Raw genomic sequence first — 6378 nt, 5'->3', positions numbered from 1 at the left:
TGGGACCTGTACAAAAGGGACGGTTTGCACTTGGGCAGGACTGGAACTGACGTCCTGGGGGTAACATTTGCTAGTGTTTAAACTAATATGGCAGGGGGATGGGAACCTATGCAGCGAGACAGGGTGAAGTAATATGGAGTCAGAAACAGATGGTAGAAAGTTAAAAAGCAATAGTGGAAGGCCGAGTAAACAAAGGCAAGAAACAAAAAGGGCCACAATACATCATAATCCTAAAAGGATAAAGGGTGTTAAAAAAACAAGCCTGAAGGCTTTGTGTCTTAATGCAAGGAGTATCCATAATAAGGTGGATGAATTAACTGTGCAAATAGATGTTAACAGATATGATGTGATCGGGATTACAGAGATGTGGCTCCAGGATGATCAAGGCTGGGAACTCAACATCCAGGGGTATTCAACATTCAGGAAGGATAGAATAAAAGGAAAAGGAGGTGGGGTAGCATTGCTGGTTAAAGAGGAGATTAATGCAATAGTTAGGAAGGACATTAGCTTGGATGATGTGGAATCTATATGGGTAGAGCTGCAGAACACCAAAGAGCAAAAAACGTTAGTGGGAGTTGTGCACTGACCTCCAAATAGTAGTAGTGATGTTGGGGAGGGCATCAAACAGGAAATGAGGGGTGCATGCAATAAAAGTGCAGCAGTTATCATGGGTGACTTTAATATGCATATAGATTGGGTTAACCAAACTAGAAGCAATACGCTGGAGGAGGATTTCCTGGAGTGCATAAGGTATGGTTTTCTAGACCAATATGTCAAGGAACCAACTAGCGGGGAGGCCATCTGAGACTGGGTGTTGTGTAATGAGAGAGGATTAATTAGCAATCTCATTGTGCGATGCCCCTTGGGGAAGAGTGACCATAATATGGTGGAATTCTACATTAGGATGAAGAATGAAACAGTTAATTCAGAGACCATGGTCCAGAACTTAAAGAAGGGTAACTTTGAAGGTATGAGGCATGAATTGGCTAGGATAGATTGGCGAATGATACTTAAGGGGTTGACAGTGGATGGGCAATGGCAGACATTTAGAGACCGCATGGATGAACTACAACAATTGTACATTCCTGTCTGGCATAAAAATAAAAAAGGGAAAGTGGCTCAACCGTGGCTATCAAGGGAAATCAGGGATAGTATTAAAGCCAAGGAAGTGGCATACAAATTGGCCAGAAATAGCAGTGAACCCGGGGACTGGGAGAAATTTAGAACTCAGCAGAGGAGGACAAAGGGTTTGATTAGGGCAGGGAAAATAGAGTACGAGAGGAAGCTTGCAGGGAACATAAAGACGGACTGCAAAAGTTTCTATAGATATGTAAAGAGAAAAAGGTTAGTAAAGACAAACGTAGGTCCCCTGCAGTCAGAATCAGGGGAAGTCATAACAGGGAACAAAAAAATGGCAGACCAATTGAACAAGTACTTTGGTTCGAGTATTCACTAAGGAGGACACAAACAACCTTCCGGATATAAAAGAGGTCAGAGGGTCTAGTAAGAAGGAGGAACTGAGGGAAATCCTTATTAGTCGGGAAATTGTGTTGGGGAAATTGATGGGATTGAAGGCCGATAAATCTCTAGGGCCTGATGGACTGCATCCCAGAGTACTTAAGGAGGTGGCCTCGGAAATAGCGGATGCATTGACAGTCATTTTCCAACATTCCATTGACTCTGGATCAGTTCCTATCGAGTGGAGGGTAGCCAATGTAACCCCACTTTTAAAAAAAGGAGGGAGAGAGAAAACAGGGAATTATAGACCGGTCAGCCTGACATCGGTAGTGGGTAAAATGATGGAATCAATTATTAAGGATGTCATAGCAGCGCATTTGGAAAGAGGTGACATGATAGGTCCAAGTCAACATGGATTTGTGAAAGGAAAATTATACTTGACAAATCTTCTGGAATTTTTTGAGGATGTTTCCAGTAGAGTGGACAAGGGAGAACCAGTTGATGTGGTGTATTTGGACTTTCAGAAGGCTTTCGACAAGGTCCCACATAAGAGATTAATGTGCAAAGTTAAAGCACATGGGATTGTGCTGACGTGGATTGAGAACTGGTTGGCAGACAGGAAGCAAAGAGTAGGAGTAAATGGGTACTTTTCAGAATGGCAGGCAGTGACTAGTGGGGTACCGCAAGGTTCTGTGCTGGGGCCCCAGCTGTTTACATTGTACATTAATGATTCAGATGAGGGGATTAAATGTAGTATCTCCAAATTTGCGGATGACACTAAGTTGGGTGGCAGTGTGAGCTGCGAGGAGGATGCTTTGAGGCTGCAGAGTGACTTGGATAGGTTAGGTGAGTGGGCAAATGCATGGCAGATGAAGTACAATGTGGATAAATGTGTGGTTATCCACTTTGGTGGTAAAAAGAGAGAGACTATTATCTGAATGGTGACAGATTAGGAAAAGGGGAGATGCAACGAGACCTGAGTGTCATGGTACATCAGTCATTGAAGGTTTGCATGCAGGTACAGCAGGCGGTTAAGAAAGCAAATGGCATGTTGGCCTTCATAGCGAGGGGATTTGAGTACAGGGGCAGGGAGGTGTTACTATAGTTGTACAGGGCCTTGGTGAGGCCACACCTGGGGTATTGTGTACAGTTTTGATCTCTAATTTGAGGAAGGACATTCTTGCTATTGAGGGTGTGCAGCAAAGGTTCACCAGACTGATTTCCGAGATGGCGGGACTGACATATCAAGAAAGACTGGATCAACTGGGCTTGTATTCACTGGAGTTCAGAAAAATGAGAGGGGATCTCATAGAAATGTTTAAAATTCTGACGGGTTTAGACAGGTTAGATGTTCCCAATGTTGGGAAAGTCCAGAACCAGGGGTCACAGTCTAAGGATAAGGGGTAAGCCATTTAGGACCGAGATGAGGAGAAACTTCTTCACCCAGAGAGTGGTGAACCTGTGGAATTCTCTGCCACAGAAAGTTGTTGAGGCCAATTTACTAAATATATTCAAAAAGGAATTAGATTTAGTCCTTACTACTAGGGGGATCAAGGTTATGGCGAGAAAGCAGGAATGGGGTACTGAAGTTGCATGTTCAGCCATGAACTCATTGAATGGTGGTGCAGGCTCGAAGGGTCGAATGGCCTACTCCTGCACCTATTTTCTATGTTTCTATGTTTCTATGGGCCCAAGTTTCCACAGGATAAAAAACGGGCGCCACTCCGAGCTGGGCGCCCGTTTTTCGCGCCTAAAACGGCGCCAGAAAAAAAACGCGCTGTTCTCGAGCGCTTTGCAGCTCCTTGTCTGTTTGGCGTGGTGCCCAGGGGGGCGGAGCCTACACTCGCGCCGATTTTGTAAGTGGGAGGGGGCGGGTACTATTTAAATTAGTTTTTTTCCTGCCGGCAACGCTGCGCATGCGCGTTGGAGCGTTCGCGCATGCTCAGTGTGAAAATAAACATTGGCACTCGGCCATTTTTGTAGTTCTTTGTAGGTGTTTAATTTTTGAACATTTTTTAATAAAATCACATTGCCATCAGCACATCAGCACTGAGGCTTCCCTTCTCACTGTCTCCTTCCCCTCCCTCCCCTCCACGGCAACAAACGGCTCTCTCCTTCCCCTACCTCCCCTCCCCTGCGCGGCAACAAGCCGCTGTCTCCTTCCCCTCCCTCTCCTCTCTCCACGGCAACAAGCCGCTGTTTCCTTCCCCTCCCTCCCCTCTCTCCACGGCAACAAGCCGCTGTTTCCTTCCCCTCCCTCCCCTCTCTCCACGGCAACAAGCCGCTGTTTCCTTCCCCTCCCTCCCCTCCCTCCACGGCAACAAGCCGCTGTCTCCTTCCCCTCCCTCTCCTCTCTCCACGGCAACAAGCCGCTGTTTCCTTCCCCTCCCTCCCCTCCCTCCACGGCAACAAGCCGCTGTTTCCTTCCCCTCCCTCCCCTCCCTCCACGGCAACAAGCCGCTGTTTCCTTCCCCTCCCTCCCCTCCCTCCACGGCAACAAGCCGCTGTCTTCTTCCCCTCCCTCCCCTCCGCGGCAACAAGCCGCTGTCTCCTTCCCCTCCCTCGCATGGCAACAAGCCGCTGTCTCCTTCCCCTCCCTCCCCTGCGCGGCAACAAACGGCGGTTTCCTTTGAACGATGGCTGAAGCACTTTCACACAGGTAGGAAGATGGTTTATTTAATCTTTTCTTTGCTTATAAATGTTTATTCAGGTTGGATTTATTTGTATAGTATTTGTAGAAGTATAAATAAGGATTTATTGTCGAATTTAATGAGTTCCCTTCCCCCCCCTCCCCCCCACCTCGTTCTGGACGCCTAATTTGTAACCTGCACCTGATTTTTTAATGTGTAGAACAGGTTTTTTCAGTTCTACAAAAATCTTCACTTGCTCCATTCTACTTTAGTTTGGAGTACGTTTTCACTGTGGAAACTTTGAAATCAGGCGTCAGTGGCCGGACACGCCCCCTTTTGAAGAAAAAATTCTGTTCGAAAGTAGAACTGTTCTACCTCACTAGAACTGCAGAAAAAAAAATGTGGAGAATTGCGATTTCTAAGATAGTTCGTTCTCCACCAGTTGCTCCTAAAAATCAGGCGCAAATCATGTGGAAACTTGGGCCCATTGAATTCATGCTATTCGGTACAGTTAAAAATAACAGCAACTGGAAAAATTCCTTCGCTCCATTCCCAATTTGTGATCTTCAAGAGCAAGATCCTTATCTAATTTGGAACCTACTGAAAGAACATCATATTTACTTTATTAGCATATGACATTGATAGATTAATTGATTTTATTGTGCACGACATAATTAGAATTTGGAGACGAACGCTATTCCTGGGAGTTGTGCAGGTAGGAGAGACAGACTGATAAAAATGAGGATTATATATTTCTAGAAAGAATACACAAACTCAATGGGCTGGGTTTTCAGTTGGAAGTTTCTTAGGGCACTAATGGCAGCAGGTCGGTAACTTTTACGGTGGGAAATGGTTTGCGACGGCAGCCACCAAATTCGGTTGCTGCGCCCTAAGAGTGGAGTGGAGCGCTAAGGTTCTACACCTCTCTTAGGGCGCTAGGCCGAGTGAGCAACTGAAAATCCATTGCTAAAGAGCTGGATTAGGAGAGCACTAGGAGAGGCCGACCTGGGAAAAAGAAATTGCCACAAAAAACATTCCTAATATATGACTCACCACAAATAAAGATAAATCGCAAAAAATAAAACAAATAATACCTCACCGCCGCCGGTACAGCTCTGACCGGCAGCTTTTTCAGGCGGGTTGGCTACGGGGCATTACTGGCTCAGCGCAAAACAAATTTTGAGATCGGGACGATAACGGGGGCGTTGCTCACTGGCGTGACGCTCCCGGATGGTGCTGTTCAGTGCCGCTGCAAAAGCCGGCACCAGATTTCCCGGCGGGGCGCTGGAAGCTGGCTGCCTGGGCGGTAATCATTTCCAGACCCATTACCACCCCTCCGGGACGCTAACAGAGGCACAATCGGAACAAAAATCCAGCCTATGTTGTTTTATTCTTTGTAATCTTTAAATTAATGTTTTTTTCTCTGAATACTCAGTTAAGAATCTGCGACAATAGCTTGTGCTCATTTTGCTTTAGCAGGAAGCTCCTGAAGTATAATGCAGCTACTGAGGTTTTGTTGAGTGCTGACATTTGCAATCAACTGCAGGCATCAATCTAACAACGACCATGTTAAGCATTAAAATGGAGATGTAAACCAGCACATAATCTCTGTCAGAATGCTGAGGTAGAACTGCCATAGCTTTCGGGATAAACACAGAGCAAAGGTGATAATAAATCATGTGCTGTTGTTCCAGTCGTCATTTTTGTGGAGGACTGAATCTCTTTCATATTGCTCTTTGTGAATTCTGGCATGTGTCAGTCAATTCTTATTGAAAGTACCGAATTGCATTGTTTTCAACTGTAGTTGGTCATGGAGCAAAAAATGTGCTTGATTATTTTTTGTGCAGTATTCCATCACTTGCCCGAAATAAGCTTTTTAAGCAGACAGGAATTACTGATGTTAATACAGTTAAGCTTTGGGTTCCTCATCTTCTATTGTGGCTTTGAACCATTCTGGACATGTACTTGCCCCAATGCTGATCAGATGGGAAATAAACTAATCAAAGGAGGTTGATATTTTGTAACTGAAGAGGAGAGATGCATGAGCAATATCATGACCAATCTTTCTCAGTTATTGGCACATTCTGATGTGAAATGAGCCATTATAGAGATTGCTGTTATAGAAATATAGAAAATAGATGCAGGAGCAGGCCATTCAGCCCTTCTAGCCTGCACCGCCATTCAATGAGTTCATGGCTGAACATGAAACTTCAGTACCCGATTCCTGCTTTCTCGCCATACCCCTTGATCCCCCGAGTAGTAAGGACTTCATCTAACTCCCTTTTGAATA

Source organism: Pristiophorus japonicus, chromosome 7, assembly GCF_044704955.1.
Source record: "Pristiophorus japonicus isolate sPriJap1 chromosome 7, sPriJap1.hap1, whole genome shotgun sequence".
NCBI lineage: Eukaryota > Metazoa > Chordata > Chondrichthyes > Pristiophoridae > Pristiophorus > Pristiophorus japonicus.
The sequence above is the reverse complement of the archived record's forward strand: the minus strand, read 5'-3'. Positions refer to the sequence as shown.